Genomic DNA, 18,865 nt, shown 5'->3' on the forward strand with positions numbered 1-18,865 from the left:
TCTGAAACATTGGAAAATTGGAATCTGAAACTTCGTCCTTGGCGGGGGAAGAAAAAAGCCTAAATAAATAGAGTGTAGGGAAATTTTGACTCTTTCCACAATGGCAGACCACTACATTTACGGCCATTGTGTTTAATTGATTTTCAGTGTCTTGCGCAAAGGGGGGTTAACAGGACACTCAGCTGTGATGGGGCTCAATTAATTAATTGGGTTTTCTTTATTAATCCCCTTGGAGAAATTCAGTTACTGCAAATCAACCCATCCTAGCTGTGATCTGTGTAGCTAGGAGCAGTGGGCTGCCACCTTCATGCTGCGCCCGGGTACCAACTCCAGTTCTTTTCCCATTGCCTTGGTCAGAGGTAAAGACAGCAGTATAAACGCTAAGATGTATGTTTGTTTTGATGGTGGGGGAAACCGGAGCACCCAGACAAAACCCACCGCAGACACGAGGAGAATATGCAAACTCCACACAGAGGACAACCTGGGATGAAATCCCCCAAGATTGGACAACCCCAGGGTTCGAACCCAAGACCTTCTTGCTGTGAGGCGACAACACTAACCACTGGGCCACCGTGTCCTCTCATTTACTGTACAGCCTTTTTAACTAACCACTAGTCAACCAAGCTAACGTGCTTCCTAACATTCTGCTTTTATCCTGACAATCTAAAATCCTGTTGAGAAACACAACAGAATTTAAGCACTGACTACCGTGTGGTTTTTTTTTTTTTTTTTTTTTTTGTTCCAAGGAGGAAAACTTGCTTCAGACAGGCTCCTAAATAAGGGTCCTTTGGTGTTAAAGAAACTACATGGCATGACAAATATCATTTTTTCCATCTGACTTTTTAGGCCCAAAAAAATATTTCAGACCCCGCTATGTCCTCCACCCTGAGTACCAGCTTGTTCCCTCAGGCAGAAGCTTCAGGGTCCCCCAGTGCAGGCTCAACTGCTTTAAGAACTCCTTTGTCCCCTTTCCATCAAAGTCCTAAATGGCAAGCTAGCTAGAGCCTAACCCCTGTAATGCTACTTTTAATTTTAACCACACTCATATGCACTTTATGATGACGCTACATTGGCGAGGCTGCTTTACTATATATTATGTACACCACTATGATGCAGTCTGTGCATGTAGGCACTGTGTGTGTGCATGTCTATGGGTGGGAGTCTGTGTATATACTATATGTATGCAATATGTTACTTGTATTTCTTAACAGCAGATACTGTATGTGTCTAAGACAAATGTCCTTCAAGACAATGAAGTCCATCTTATATAATGTCTGTTCCTGCTGATATCCTTTGTCTAGGACAACCTTGTTACTGTATCTTCTGTTTTACAAGTTACTACAAATGAATGTATCACTGCTAAGAGACTGTGGGTGGATGTGTGTGTGTGCGTGTGTGTGTGTGTGTGTGTGTTACGTGGAGATAAATACTGGGCTAGCAGAATGACATCAACTGCCAAAATAAATGAGCTACCCATGCAAGAGCAAAGTCAGTCATCCAAAGACAGGTAAGGGAATTGAAGAACCAGTAGGGGATGAAGAAGGCCATTGAGATCCAGCACCTTGCAGATGTTGGGGATACCAGAGGGTTCTTCAATGCTATTAAAGCAATATACGGTCCCAGCCACCGCCGTCTAAAGGCTCATTTATGCTCCCTTTACGTATGTGAATAGATACGTGCGTTTCAAATGTACTAAACGTCACTGCCCACATACTTCCCATCCGTGTTTTACGTTGGCATGGTTGTTAAGCAATACATCCATTAGAGGGCAGTTCAGAGCAGCATCGCCACTCAGTTTGCTCATGGACTTGTAGGTTCAAACAAATCGGTCCTGCACAGACCTCCACTTCTCCTTCGCTGCCGTCCAACTCACCCCCAATTCACGTCCAATCTCCTCCCAACTGTTCTTTAGCAGTTGTTTGTCTCTGTGCCCAGGTGAGCTAACATCATAAATATGTTTGTAACTACGTACTAACTTGCACAGCCTTTCCTCAAAAAGTTCCGCCATGTCTTCGTCTTCTTTGTTGTGTGTCGCTGGCTGGTCGCACGTCAGCTATTAACTACACTGCGCAACACTGCCCCCACGATTTCTTGTGGTATTTCCGGTGGTACTGCTCCATTTGTACGGATCCGTAAGCTCCAGAAAACGTGCAGAAATACAGACGAAATGAACGCAGAGCACAGACAGAAGGCTCCATCCGTATACGTATTTAACGTTGGGCATAAATGAGGCTTAACCCCCCTTTGCTCCAAAGATGGGCACACACTGCTAACAGACAATGAGTTAATCAAAGAGAGGTGGAAAGAGCACTACCAGGACCTTTTAAACTGGGACTCTAGCCCGGAGATGGACGCCCCACAACAACTCCCTCAACAACCTAAAGAGGAGGACATGGCAGCACCACCTAGCCCAAGAGAAGTGCAGGATGCCATCAGGAAGATGAAAATCAACAAGGCTGCTAGTCCTGATGGAATATGGGCAGAAGTACCGAGGGCAGGTGCACCTACATTCCTCAGACATATCCATGCCCTGCTACTTAAAATATGGGAAAAGAGGAAATCCCTGTGCAACTTAGGGACACACTCATTGTCTCTATCTTTATGAAAGGGGACAAAGTTGAGTGCAAAAACTATCGTGGCATTTCCTTGCTTCCCACCACAGGGAAAGCCTTGGCTAGGTTCTTGGCTGACAGACTCCTCCCAATATCAAAGGAAATTCTGCCAGAATCCCAGAGCGGTTTTTGTCCTAACAGAGGCACCATGGACATGATTTTTACTGCTTGCCAACTCAGAGAAAAAGCCCAGGAACAGAATCATCCATTGTACATGGCCTCCATAGACTTAACCAAAGCTTTTGATTCTGTAAACCACCAGGCCCTCTGGCTAGTTCTGTCAAAAATAGGCTGCCCTGACAAATATATCAGAGTACTATGACTACTACATGATTATATGTCAGCTAGAGTACTCAGCAGTTATGGAGACAAGACAGAGTCCTTCAACGTCCACACAGGAGTTTAACAAGGCTGTATCATTGCCAAAACCCTGTTCTCTGTCTTCATTGCCACCATCCTCTACCTCACAGGTCCCAATCTGCCTCAGGGAGTCAAAATCATGTACAGGACTGATGGGAAATCTTCTGAATATTAACAGCTTCAGGGCTAAAGGTAAAACCACCACCACATCCATCAGAGCTGCAGTACACCGATGACAATGCCTTAATGTCCCTCATAGAAGAGGAACTACAGAGCACACTGGACGCTTTTGCAAAGGCATACAAGCAGCTTGGCCTGGCCCTTAACATAAAAAAAGATCCATATCATCTAACAACCCCCACCCAACAGAAATATGCTCTGGCCCCATCCATCTCTGTAGACAATACCAGACTTTAAAATGTGGAACAGTTCCCATATCTTGGCAGCCTTCTCTCCTCCAAAGCCAACACTGATATTGAAATACACCATTGTCTCAGTTGTGCCAGCCAGGCCTTCTCAAGATTGAGTAAAAGGGTTTTTGAAAACCACTACCTTCACGCCAGAACAAAAATTCTGGTGTACAAAACGGTATTGCTGCTCACCCTACTGTATGGGTCAGAAACCTGGACCACATATAGCAGGCACCTAAAGGCACTCGAGGCATACCGACAGTGATCTCTCATGAAGATCCTTAAGATCAGCTAGGAGCATAAGTGCACCAACTTCAGTGTCCTCAAGTAGGCCAAACTGCCTAGCATAGCTGCCACAATCACACAACATCAGCTGAGATGGACTGGCCATGTCCTCTGCATGTCTGACTCTTGCCTCCCAAAACAAGTCTTTTACTCTCAGCTCGTGACAGGACGCCATGCCCCAGGAGGACAAAAGAAGCGACATAAAGATAACATCAAAGCCCACATCAAAAGGTTTGGCATCGACCTTAACATCTGAGAACAAGCAGCAAAAAACAGGGAGGCCTGAGACTGGCTGTCCGTGAGGGTGCTGGGCGCTACAACCATGACCTCCACTGTGCTGCTGAAAACAAGCGTGGACTCAGAAAGGAACAAGTTAGCAGAAAGGCCCAAACCACATCCTCAACCACTTCGTCACACCCTTTCCCACATTGCCCCAAAATATGCAGCTCCAGGATTGGCCTCTACGCCCACCTGAAGACCCACAAGGACCTAGGAGGACAGTCATACTCGACTCAAGAGTGACCGCCGATGATGATGATGATGATGATAAAATACTGGGCAATAGGGATGGGACGATAAACGATTTTATCACGGATCACAATAAAAAACATTCACGAAAAGTTGATCGTGGTGAATTTCCATTATCGGAACAATCGTGAACATCCCCACGAGTGAGTTGAAAAAGCTGTCTATCTCTCTCTCTCGTTGACGTAAATCATTTACGCTCACGCATGCGCGACTCACATCTACCGCTGACAGATCGGGCGTTTAGCACAATTAGGGCTGTACTTTGTTTCTAACTACGGAGATTTTTTTTCTCCTTTTTTTTCATCTGTTTTTTCTGCGTAATTAGGTAAGTGTTTTTTTCTTTTCTTTTTTGCTGATTGGTGACTGTCCGGCCGTTTTTACTGGTTATTTTGTGAAGGAATGGCGTCCTCCGAGACGCTACCTCCATCCATCCCTCATTGGATCCGGATAGTCCCGCCAGAGCCCAGTGTGATAGTAGATGATTTTTTGTTGGCCATAGGAGAGAGAGCAAATTGTCATTGTGATTACCTGCTGGGTGCTGGCGAGTCTTCTGTCCTTGTTTATTTTTCTCTAAAAATTATGTTCACTAAAACTAGGTTGAAACCTAGTATATGGCTGGACCACGACTACATTTAGAAAGCGGCTGTTTTTGCACAACTATGTTTTAAAAGCTGTTGTTTTGACATCGATTCCGTGAACAGCAGCTGTACTGTGCAGCATTTTTCACACTGATTATTTATATAGTTTAATAGCACCATTTTTTTTATATGAAATAATTATGAACTAATTACCTGGCTACAATTACTGCTGCCATGATCACTGGAAAGTCTGAGTGTGACACCCCTTACAAGTGAGCTTCACTTACCATCAACTGTCTGAAGACGGTAATAACTTTCACTCATACTGTGTGTGTCTAGTAGTGCTGGTGTTTGTGAAGTGGACTTTTTTGCAATGAGGTGTTCAAGTTATAACCATAAGCAGCAATATAATACCCTTGTTAGCATATGAACCGCTACTGATTCATGACCAATAGGGAAACTTCCACTTCTGTGTTTACCAGCGATGTCATTGTTCGGCCGATCAATCGTATAACTTTAGTGACGTTGTTCGTAGCTACTAGCGGGAACCGTCGTTGGTCACTTGATCCAGCAGCCCAATCATATCAAATTGATCACTGTCAGTCACTCACTAATGCCCCTTTTCCACTACATGGTATGGTATGGTAGCTCCACCACAGACATGATCTTCACCCTGAGACAACTTCAAGAGAAAGCAACCGAACAGCACCAGCCGCTTTACATTGTTTTTGTGGACTTCTCAAAAGCGTTTTACACTGTTGATAGCGAGACACTGTGGAGAGATCTAGAGACTTATGGCTGCCCCCAGAAACTGATCAGTATCATCAGACCTTTCCACAATGATATGACAGGGAAAGTATCAATTGGAGGAGATGTCAGCGATGCTCTCAACATCAAGCGTGGAGTGAAGCAGGGATGTGGGCTTGCACCGACCCTATTCACGTTATATCTCACTGCAGTCCTAGAAACAATGTCAGCCAACTTGAGAGGTGGCTTGTCCATCAGAACCCGAACAGATGGAAACCTCTACAATCTTGCGAGACTCAAGGCGTCTACCAAAACAAGAGAACTCTGTTCGAGCGCTTCTCTATGCAGATGACTCAGCTCTGGATGCCAATGATCCTTGAGAAATGCAAGAAATAGTAGACCGCTTCTCTCCGGCAGCTACCCGCTTTGGACTGAAGATCAACGTCTCCAAAACAGAGCTTCTGTATCAGCCTCCCCCTCAGAAAAGCCCGAAGAGGGTCAGCCCAGTATTTTGGTTAATGGAGCAACTCTGAAGACCACTGAGTGCTTTACCTATCTGGGCAGTGCTGTGACAGAAACAAAGTCCTCTGACTTAGAAGTGGACAGAAGAACCCAAGCGGCCACAAAAGCCTTTGGTGCCCTCCAAAAATGACTTTGGTCCCACCATGATATCAGGCTGACAACAAAGATCAAGGTCTACAACACGGCTGTTCTCCCATCTCTACTATACTCCACTGAATGCATGACCCTGTATCGGAAGCACATCAAGGAGCTCACCAGCATACAGCTTCATCATCTGCGAAAGCTGCTGCGAATCAGATGGGAAGACAAGTTGCCTGACATGGAAGTATTGAGACATGCTGGTACTGTCAGTGTTGAAGCCCTAATAACAGCATCCCAGCTCAGATGGGCTGGCCACATGAATGCTAGACAACCACCTACCAAAAGAGGTTTTCTATGGGGAGCTGGGCCAGGGAAAAAGGAAGCAGGGAGGCCAAAAGCTACGCTTCAAAGATGTGCTCAAGCGCCACACGAAGATCTGCGGCACAGATGACTCCAGCTGGGAGACAGTGGCCCTGGACAGAGAGAGATGGCGCTCCACAGTAAGACAATCGAGAACAGCTGTTGAACAAAAGAGACAAGAAGCCTATGATAAGGCCCATCATGTAAGACATAACAGACTAACTCAAACAACATTCATCTGTGACAAATGTGGATGATATTGTCACTCTAATGCGGGCCTGATGACCCACAGGTGTGCTTGCTGAGCTTAAACTGCATCACTGTCATCATCATTTCGATGGACTGCCGAAGAAGGTATGGTACCGGCTCAACTCGACTCAACCTGCCCTTTTTTCGTTTTCCATTACTGGAAAGTACCGGCATTTTGGTAACTGTTACCACTTTTCTGGTACCGACTTTGTTGAGGTTCCAAAAACACTGGAGTGGGTACCAAAATCAATGCAGACCTGATTGGTCAGAGAAATGCGTCACTGCTTCATTTTGCGTCACCGGGTCATCAATGCGCGCATGGGATATCGCCCAGTATTTTTACATACCGAAGCGGTCAAAGCAGAGTTATCTTAAAAGTACATTTTAAAATTGAAAAAAAAAATGGAGAGCCAGCAACCAGCTACACTGAGGGGGTACAGTTACGGTAATGGAAAAAGACACAGAAGCGAATCGAGTCGAGTCGAGTCGAGTCAATACCATGTAGTGAAAAAGGGGCATAAGATCACTCAGTCGTTCAGTCAGGGACATTCACGTTTGTAAGGCTGACCCCACTTGCTGGTCCAGCCAAAAAGATGTGTGTCCTATCTGTGATGCAATTAAAAATATTTGTTTCCAGTATGCTTTAGTGCCATTTTGAGAGTTTTAAGCACTTTTTAATGATTATCTGGATAATATTGTAAATTGTAATTATTTTGGTCAGGATAATCGTGACATGAAATTTTCATATCGTCCCACCCTTACTGGGCACTAAGTTGATGTGGGGGTGCATGTGTGTGTGTGTGTGTCTATTGTAAATGGAGAGAGCCTTGTGGTTTAGGATCTTGCTTGGGGCCATTAAACCTGTCCCTTCCTTATGATGGAGATAACAGGTGCAGGGCAGCAAACAGCTGCAGTATGGAGCCATGCCACAACAGGCCCTTTATACCCCCCCCCACACACACACACATTTGCTCAGATGCACGCTCAATAAAAGCAACACTGAAAAAAATCATGCCTGCCCAGCTTTAGAACAACTTACTTGCCAAACACATAGCAGATCTATCTATCAGCTGTGGACATACCATCACACAGCTGGCTCTGTTCTGTAAAGTGAAACACTATTACCCATATGGTTACTTGAGACAGTGCAAAGCAATGAGTGGAGGACAAATCTGAGGCTCTCACATGAGGACTCCAAGGATAGAAAATGACACTTGATGTCAATCCAATGCCGGTAAATTTCAGCTGTGACAGCAAAGGTTGCTGGTTCTACCGGATATTTTGTTAGAGGGAGTAGTCATTGTCATTTTTACAAAGCAGTTTAGTGGATTAAGTAATGACAGTAGCTGTTGAATTTCGGAATCCACCAACCACTAAAAACAAATTGATGTTCTATCTTTTCACCTATGGCTCCAGGTCAACTTGCTATCTATGCATTGCACTTTGAAACTTATTTTTGCTCTTATAATATCACTACGCCTCTGACTATGACAGAATGTTTCTTAAATTTGTCAATTTATGACTATTTCAAGAGAATGTAGATTATTGCATTGTGGGCTCAAACAATATTAAAGGCTCTCCACTGGTGTACACAGGGTTCATCAATGAATTAAAACATACTTTGCAATGCATTAAAACTTTTTTTTTAAACTTAAAATTTTAAGTTTTGATTGTCAGTTGGCAAACTGCAACCAACAATCAAACAGATTGATACTTACTATGCTTAAATTCCAAATCAAGTCAAACGTTCAACAGGTGAAAGAACGCAATGCTTCACAGGTAGGGTCCATATATCCTGACAGAAAAGTTAAACTTCTTTGAAAACATGACAGCAAATGGGTCTTATTTGTCCCAGGAGGAGCGCAGTCGTGGCTGAGGAGGCAGAAGACGCAGGTGTGACAAGGTAAACCCAAACCGGGGATCCAAAACTCATCCACCATGAAGCTGATCTGACCTCAGACAAATATAGGTTGGCGTTTCCCCACTTGCTCTGCTTCACCGAGCCAAATAAATCGGTCCAGAAACAGGAGCACACAGAAGAGAGGGCAGACAGAGGAGGACAGAGAAAGAGAGAGAGGAGTGAAGGGGGGGGGTAAGCAGAAGAGGAACCTGGGTAGGGATGAGGGAGGGGGTGAGGGAGACAGGGAGAGAAGGGTAGGGTAAGGTAAAGAAAAAAAAAACTACACAACAGGGGAAGTTAAACAGAGACACACTCCAGGCTGCAGTTTAAACAATTCCATAAGATGGATTTGAGGAGTTGGATGCTAAAAAGAGTCCTCAATTCAACTCAATACTACTGTTGCATATCTTAAAATGTCCATTCCTGCAAACAATGGCTTGTTTGCATATGGGGGGGGGTCTCAGTCTGACAGCTCAGACTGACAGTGAGTGGCGAGGGCGATGCTGCCTCCGTGGGGCTGGGTTGAGCTGTGGGGAACCTGGGCCAAAATCGGCACTGTAACCTCATCCCGTGGCAACCATGTATGGGCTGAAGAGAGCAGCCTTGATAGCAAGCATCTGCCATAAATAGCCAGGGAGCAACGGGCTCCCAGCAAAAGGGAGGATCGAATCAGCTGCTAAAACAACAATCCGCTGCAGTATCCTCCGCTGTGTACAGGGGGTCTCCTGGACCACAACACCAGGCCTAGAGAACAGGGCAAGACCCACTAAAGCTAACAAAAATATCTGAGTAGCATTATCGACAAATAGATTGGCATTATAATCTATTTACATTTTCGGTGAGCTGATACTCTATTACACAGAAATTTACATTTAGTACAACAGCAGAATAAAATAGAATAGTTGTTTAACACCACAAAAAGTGACAGCACATGTCAACATCACAGAGCCCTCATTTTACCCATCATGCTGGGTGACAGGTTAATTCAAGGGGCTTCTATGTCCACTCAAGTTTGTATGTGTTGTAACTGTGCGACTGTCTAAAGAGTTTCAGGGCAAGTCAAGTCAATTTCATTTGTATAGCTCATTATCACAAGTTAAAAATTTGCCTCAGTGGGCTATATAGTAATACAACATCCTGTCCCTTAGACCCTTGCATCAGCTGTACTTCGTATGAAACGCATAACAAGAAGTCTTCCACATTGTGTGTGTGTGTGTGTGTGTGTGTGTGTGTGTGTGTGTGTGTGTGTATGCGTGTGCGTGCGTGTGTGTGTGTGTGTGTGTGTGTGTGTGTGTGTGTGTGTGTGTGTGTGTGAGTTTGTGTGTGTCACAATACAAATACACTCGTTTGTTGAGATAAATATTTAGGAAAACCCATCTGGAATTAAATCCTTTTACCTCCAAAAATGGGCAGAGACCTGTGAATTCAACCACTGCATTTAAAACTTTACACGCACACATCCACACACACTTTTTTAAATGTGTAACTCAAAACAGGACAAAACTATATTCCCATTATTCCCTACTGCAAGCTTTAAAATTAATGCAGCTACCATTTCGTGGGGGAAAAAAACACTGGGCTATTGCAAATTAAATCTACCTTACAAATACCTTGAATTGTGCAATAGCATGGCAAGTATAAAAAAATATATAAAAAATGTTATACTGTTGGTTTATTAAAGTTTGTCGTCATCTAGTGGTCATAATATACAGTCCTCGCCAGGCTATCTGAAACTCTACCAGTGTTTCATTCAAAACTCACTGGCTACAAAATATTACCTCAGATTATGAAACAGGCAGTGGAAAGGTTCTGAATTCTGAAAAAATGCATTTTACAATACGATGACTTCAGCATCATTCCCAGCAAAACATTGCTGAGACACCATGTCAGAACTTCCATCTCCTCCATTTGGCCCGAGGTGAAATCCTGCTTATGTTCTAACATTACATCCTCCCTATCAAGTGGCCCTACATAATGTTATAGCACATGCACAGGTTAGGGTTTCGGTTGCAATAAATTTGCATGACAGTAAGACATTTTGCCAAGGCAGGACATATGGTCAGAACACTGGAACCACATTTCTTTTAACCTCTACTACATTGCTTTTAGCTTTCCTACTATCCACTTTTCTCAGAGAAATTTTTTTTTAACCACCTGGGTCTTATTTACAAACCTTTAAACCTTTCCTTTCAAAAATAATGACAAAAAAAGCCTTGCACCTAGGTTAGACTGTGTACGTGATTTCCCATTATCTATGATTTCTCAATTGTGCATGGTCAGGTAGTTAGTTGACGATTATAGACTGGTCATTCCTGCAAGTTGCACCAAGAAATAGCTTTCGGCTAATAACTTTTAACTTGAATTTTTTATTCTTCCAAATACATGGTTTAATTGGGTTTAAATTGGACTTGTTGAAACATGTCTGATGCTTGTGTTCAGTTGCCCCGAGACACTCATGAAGCGCTGTCTAACAAGTGGTCCCATATCCAAACTCTTCACAATGAAGCCGGTGAGTAAAACGATATCATAGCCGATATGCATAATGTCAAAAATGACAAATTAGGACTCAGGTTGTAGAACAAAAACAGAATTATCCTTTAAAGTCATACGGAAATTGAAACCCTTCTGTTTTCTAACATCACATATTACTTTAACTGTCATGGATTTATGATTGTCTTTCTGCTGAAAAAAAAATGGAAGTATAAAAGGTAGAATTCAGTGTTACTATTTTTCTTTATGTAGAACAACTCCGCCTTGTTTAGCTTTTCTCAGCTTATCTTTTTTTTTCCTGATACTTATGTCTGATGACATCACGGGTATTAGTTGCATGCAGCCTATGAGATCAAATCAGCTAAGTACTACCAACTCTTGTTTGTTCCTTTCACTCAAAGGTCAGCTCATGAATATTAATGAACCAGACCACTCCCTCACCATTCTTGAGACAATTGAGAATAGTTACGATGACAATATAAAGAAGCACATTTACAAATAAAAAATGTTGCTGAATCTTTTTTAGTATGTCAGATTCAAGGTTTTTGGATGTGAAAAGTAATTCTGATAATTGATTTCTGTCCAACTTTAAGGAAAATGCCAAGGGGAGTGGACTGCCTGCTCTCCGCGGAAAGAACAATTTCATTGCCATTGGCGTTACTATTATCCCACTTGACTTTTAGGAATTGCAAGAGAGGTTTAGGGTGTGGCACATGCCATTCACAGTCTGTATGAAATGACTGTGGAGTGAGGAGAGGAATGAGAAGGGAGAGGGGTTACAACTGTCAGTGGACCATCATCCACAGAATGCCCCAATTCCCCCAAGTACCAAGGGCCGAGCGGCCCTGACAGGTGTGTGGTAATGTAACGACAGATTCATAGTTTACTTACCGACTGCTGTTGTGGAGACTAGCGTGGCTGTGATGGACTACCAACTAGTGAGAAAGACAAGACCAAACAGAAAAACAGGTGTATGGGTAAATTCCATATACCGCCGGATACATGTTTCCACATGGGCCTATTGTATAAGCACAAGAATGTTAAGGCCTGCTTACCTGCCATATCGAGGACAACGTCGGTCCTAAAACTGGTCCAAAACTGTGAGCATGCTCTACTCAAAGTGAGGCAAGGAAACAAGGCAGCCTTAATTTGTGAGAGACTATGCTACTTAAACTAATCTTGGTACCATTCAACGTATGTTACAAGTTGTAAGACTCAACGTGTGAGAGGGGGTAAAACACACCAAGGCGTCATACCGTTTTCTACTGTGTGGATTTACAGGATTTGCTGGCTATGTTTGGAAAAAAGCAACAAAAATCCTCTCAACATATTTCTCAGTGTATGATTATTTAGAATCAAAGTTAAAGCAAAATGCAAGCTGCCGTTGTAGGCTGTGTCCATGTGGCATTGGCGAACCACCAAATGTTTATAAAATCAGGTGTAAAACACATTTGGCAATGTGTATCACAGCCTTAAAAATCTTGATCGATCACAAAAAGGCAAAAAAATTAAGACATTGTTTACTTGGATCAATAGTGTCACATGTTACTATCCCTTATTAACCTGTCTAATGAAAAGTCCCCTTTTCAGATAACTAGCCAGCTAATGAAACTTGAGTTTTTGGTGGCTAGCTGTCATTTAATTTTAGTACATTTGTATTCTTTAGAATACTTCTAGAAGTGCCATTATTTCTACAGAACCCATTAATTTGTTTGGCTGGTTGTTGCTTGTTTTTATTACTTAAGGGTACAGCAATTTACACAGCAGTTGTGGTTTGTGTTTTTTTTTATAGAAATAACTTTCCAACCAATTGGAGCAATATGGTTATTAGACCACAAACAGAGACTACAAAACATGGTTGTGCGCTGTATGAGCCACACAAGCCCCGGTTGGGTCTACCACTAGTGCCATGGATCCATCCATCCATTATCCAAGCCGTTTATCTGAATTTGGGTAGGGGGATGCCTATCCCAGCAGTCATTGGGCGACAGGCAGGGAGACACCCTGGACAGGCCGCCAGTCCATCACAGGGCTGACACATTCACACCTAGGGACAATTTAATACGGCCGATTCACCTGACCTACGTGTCTTTGGACTGTGGGAGGAAATCGAAGCACCCGGAGGAAACCCATGCAGACATGGAGAACATGCAAATTCCACACAGAGGACGACCTGGGATGACCCCCAAGGTTGGACAACCCCGGGGTTCGAACCTAGGACCTTCTTGCTGTGAGGTGACTGTGCTAACCACTGCGCCACCATGCCACCTGCCATGGATGTGTTAATAATTTTCAGCAAAATTTGCCAATCTTTGAACCCATTTCTGTTACTCCAGTGAAACATACTGTTTGAAAATATATATTTAAAAAAAAAGTATAAAATCTCACTTTTGTGAGGCTTGTCCATGTCTACCTTCACATGCAATATGGATGACCCTGTTTTTCTTCTACACCTCATTTTCTGAATCCATGGAAGAACACTAAACACGTTTTACCCCGTGGAGAGGACTACCGAGTGAAGATGAACAGATAACTGAGCCAGTATCCTACTCTGACACAGCTTCATGTTAAACATGTTATTATCATGGAGCGTGCCAGCAAGTGCCCCCTTCCTGCCCTGCAGAACATCGGTCTATACACGGCGGTGCAGAATTAGGGCAGGGAGGATCGCTAGTGACCCCAGTCACCTGGACCATGGCCTGTTCTGTGTTGAGGTCAGGAAAAAGATATCGCAGCCTGAAGACCAACACCAGGAGGATCAGGAGGAGCTTCTTCCCTCTGGAGTTGCTTGCGGGTGCTACGTTGCTCAGGGGCGGAACCGCCAAATCACATCAAACACCTGTTAGACAAAACACATTTTGTCCATTTTGCTTATATGTTTATAGATAAACGGATAGTACAGATGTATAGATAGTTGAGACGTATGCCTATATCAGATGTGTTTATACAATGTTTATGTGCAGTTTTTATATTGTTAAGTTGTTCAAGAATCAAGAACAATTTATTGTCATTTCTATCATGTACTTGACACAAAAGAAACTAAATTTCGTTTCACCCCGCCCACAGCAGTGCAACACAAAAGATAAAAACATATCCAAATTTCCAAAAACCCCAAAAACAGAAAACAAAGCAAAAAAAAACAACAACAACAAAACGCACACATACACACACACACACACAAACAGTTAACAACAGTCTGTTCAGTGCAACACAGTCCAAAAATTCTGCTGTCCGGATAATGAACGCCAATCAGAATGACTGTCAGAACTGCCGGTCTGCATGGGCTAGCAGTGCCCCGCTTCCGCATCCTGTCAGACCGCCCTCGGTGCTTCCTTCCTGCTCCAGGCAAGGCCGTGGTTCTTGGGCCAACAGGACGCAGCAGACCAGGCTCCCTCAGCCGATTCAATGCTAGCTCTCCCAGCCAAACACCTTATGTTAACGTTATTGTAAATGTTATTGGTTGTTTTACATTTTAAATGCCTTGGGGGCACAGCGAGAAAATTTTTCACTGCCAAAGTCTTTATGCAACCCCCTTTTCTTGGCTATACCGTGTAGAACCCACACTCTGAATTCAGGGTAGCTGCTGCTGGCCCATTTATTTTTGGCACAACTCAGTTCTGGCAAAATCAAAATGAACATATAAATGTTGTGGTCATGTGTTGTCAGCTCAACTCCAGCCCAACTCTGTCGCTGTCGTGTGATGAAGGGCTTTCTACTGCTGATATATACATACATAATAAACACAAAATAAAATACAATAATAACTGGTTCAACCAATATAAAACTTCATCGTATAGTTTACAACAGTTATATTCCACTACTTAATATAAACATTTTACATAATAACATTCCCTGAACCCGTTTGTATTAATATGAAATGAATGTAACTCTATGTACATCGCAGAAAATTTGTAATCAGCAAAATAACATACCTGGCAGAATCAAAATGAACATATAGATGTTGTGGTCATATATTGTCAGCTCAACTCCAGTCCTGTTCGTAAAGAAATATAACCAAATGTTAGCTAGCAAATGTTAAATTTAAATGTTAGCTGGCGGAGAACAATGGCGGCCATTACACGGTTCACTAGCTTGAGTGAACGTTTCGTGAAGTTTAACAAAAGAAACACGGGGGGGGGGAAACAGCATGGAAAAATATTGTGCATACATTTATACAACGATTGCCGTGACTGGAATGCGCTTTTATCAATTATATAACACTTCGGCCATATTTGGAGTAAGCTCTTTAGGACAACATAATGTAGCGAATTCGGGGGACAACACAACCACAGGAGCTGCCGCAGCCGGGGAACGAACCCGTATCGCCCGCACCGCAGGAGACATCGCTAACCGCTCGACTAAAGGGTCAGATCCGCCAGCCAGCGGCCAGCGTGTCTCCTTATCCATGCACGTTACAATACCAACTCTGTCGCCGTCGTGTGACGAATGACATCGTAATGCACGTGACCACAACCGTCACCATTAGGCGGTGCTAAGTGAAAGATGCCAGCTTTGAATGGAACGTACAAGAGAAACGCAATATATAAAGAATAACTTAATATATTTTACCGAACTTCAACAACCTTACAACATGTAATTCCCATCTCTGTTACACCCCCCCCCCGAATTCGGCTAAATATGCAGTACAAACAAAACTCAAACGGAAAGACCATATCGCCATGTCCCTTTAAAACGCATCAAAGTGGCAGAATAGGCCCTTTTCACATGACGTCAGAGAACTTCCGTTCTGACTCCTTGCAGGGCATGCTAACTCCGGACGGACTATGGCGTTTACAAAGTCGCCCACAAACCTGCTTCAAATACGGCTAGATAATGTACCACGGATTGCCGAAACATTTGCATTAACCAAACAATCCAAACTCGACAAAGGCTACAAATTCTTCATCGAACGGTACCTGTTTGATTATGCTAAATAACTGTTAAGGGCAATAACTTTAAATCATAGTCAGAAAAAAAGCGAGAGCTTGAGAGAGAGAGAGAGAGAGAGAGAGAGAGAGAGAGAGAGAGAGAGAGAGAGAGAGAGAGAGAGAGAGAGAGAGAGAGAGAGAGAGAGAGAGAGAGAGAGATCTTGAATTCAACTAAATAACTTATGGAAAGATCGCGCCATCTCAACCAATCTGAAAATGAAGATACTACAAACTGTCGTATGGCCAGTCATGATATACGGAAGGATGGACTTTGCTTAAAATAAATGAAAAGAAAAGCAATTGTAATGTCCGTAGACGCCTTGTCTTACTGACATAAGAATAATTTAAGAACGAGCCGACTTCGTAGGTTCTTAACTGTGTAGCTTTTACTAGCGTTCATCCGAGTTACAACCTTCATAACATGCGCGTCTAACTTCCTGCATACGTCACACGCACTGCACGTACACCCGTGAGTAGGTCAAGTTAAACAAGTGACCTTTCATTCATTACATCTCCCCCTCTAAGATGATTTTCTAACCTGTATATCAACAGGTGGCGCCTGTTCCTTCTGTAATGTTCACCTTGAGCTGTCTCCACTATGTAGGATCTGGGAGTGGAGCTCTGACTGTGAACAACTGCTGGCATTGTCCATGTTTTCTGTCCATCAGGTTTGGTGAGTACTGCGTCACCCGAGTTCAGTGGGCGCAGTGTCCGCACGCCGTTCCTGCGGTTGTAGTAGAAAGCCTGCCTCGATTTGGCTGCGGCGTCAGCGGTTTTGATCAGTTCCTCTTTAGGCCAGGCCGGTTTCAGGTTATGCTGCAATGTGGGTAAGGTGGTTCTGAGTCTCCTACCCATGAGCAATTCCGCTGGACTGGCTCCAGTGGAAGAAGAGGGTGTAGCTCTGTATGTCAACAGGGCGAGGAGAGGGTCTTCCTGCCTTAATATGCTTTTGGCTATCTGAACAGCCCTCTCTGCCTGTCCATTACTCTGGGGGTAGTGTGGGCTTGAAGTCACATGGATGAAATCATAATCCTCACTGAACCTCCTCATCTCTTCTGAAACTAGCTGTGGCCCATTATCGCTAACTACAATTTCAGGGATACCAAAACGTGCAAATGTAGCCTTCAGCCTAGCTACAACCTGACTGCTAGTAGTTGTTGGTAGATTTAGGATCTCCAAAAACCTAGAATAATAGTCAGACACTATCAAGTAGTTTTGCTTTTTGTACTCACACAGGTCTATGCCAACTTTCTGCCATGGTCTGGATGGGAGCTCACTTGACATTAAAGGCTCTTTTCTCTGTGTGTTCTTGTGTTCTCTGCAGAATTGACATTGCTGTATCTTTGTTGTAATGTGCTCTGTCATTTTGGGCCACCACACTGACTGGCTAGCTCTCTCTCTGCACTTAACTATCCCCTGGTGCCCGTCGTGTATTCTGTCTAAGATCACCTCCCTCATCTCTGTGGGAATGACGATACGACTGCCTCTGATGACTAAACCATCTACCTCAGATAACTCCCCTCTCACCTGATAAAAGTCTCTGACTGTCTCCGGCACTTTATCGACATACTCAGGCCAGCCGTGTCTGATGAAGCCCAACACTGTCTGGAGCTGCAGATCCCCATCCGTGCTCTGTTTTATCTCCTGCATCCTTTGAGGTGTGGCAGGCACCTGGCACACGATGGCATCAATGTGCGCTGCAACATCATCATGAGAAGCACCATCTCCGTAGCGCTGCTCTGGGCCTCTGGAGAGTGCATCAGCCACAGCTAAAGTTTTGCCTGGTGCGTATTCAGCCACTGCATTGAAACGCATCAGCCTCATTAACAGTCTCTGGCACCTAATGGGCACATTATCCAAGTCTTTGCTGTTCATGAGAGGCACTAGTGGTTTATGATCGGTGACAAGTCTGAAATTGTCAAGCCCAAACAGGTACTTCTCGAACCTTTCACATGCCCAGACGCTGGCTAAGCACTCTTTCTCGATCTGTGCGTACCTTGTCTCTGCGTCACTCAGCCGTCGGGAGCAGTAGGCCACGGGCTTCCAGTGTTCCCCGTGCTGCTGGAGCAGAACGCCTCCCAGCCCGTAGCTGCTGGCATCTGCTGACACCACCGTAGCCTTAGTGACGTCATAAAAGGTGAGTACCGGGGCGGTGGCGAGTGCTGCTTTAAGGTCTTGGAATGCTGTGTTCTGTGCAGGTCCCCACAGCCACTCTGTCGTTGCTTTAAGCAGTCCATAAAGCGGCTGACCTACAGTGGACAGCTCTGGGACGTATTTTGCCAAATAGTTCACCATCCCGAGGAACCTCTTGAGTTCCGTCACGTTCTGGGGCTGAGGAAAGTTCTCTATTCCGGCCACTTTGTCCGGGTCAGGTCTGATGCCTGCCTCGTTGATGATATGACCAAGGAAGCGGACTTGTTTCTGTTTGAACTTGCATTTCGCTTGGTTCAGTCTGAGACCTGCTGTTTCAATGACCCCCAGCGCCTCTGCTAGGCGCCGGTCATGGATTTCCTCAGTCTCTCCATGTATAAGGATGTCATCCATGTACACCTCTGTGCCCTCTAGCCCGGTCAGAGTTTCCGCCATCTTTCTCTGGAAAATCTCTGGAGCACTCGTTATACCAAATGGAAGGCGGCAGAAAGCATACCTCCCAAATGGGGTGATGAAAGTGGTGAGCCCCCTGCTGTCTTCATGCAAGGGGATCTGGTAAAACCCACTTGCTGCATCCAACGTTGTGAAGAACTTTGACCCTGCGAGCCTTGGCATTATTTCCTCCATAGTGGGCAGCACGTATTTCTCACGTTTCACTGCTCGA

This window comes from Lampris incognitus, chromosome 14, assembly GCF_029633865.1.
Source record: "Lampris incognitus isolate fLamInc1 chromosome 14, fLamInc1.hap2, whole genome shotgun sequence".
Taxonomy (NCBI): domain Eukaryota; kingdom Metazoa; phylum Chordata; class Actinopteri; order Lampriformes; family Lampridae; genus Lampris; species Lampris incognitus.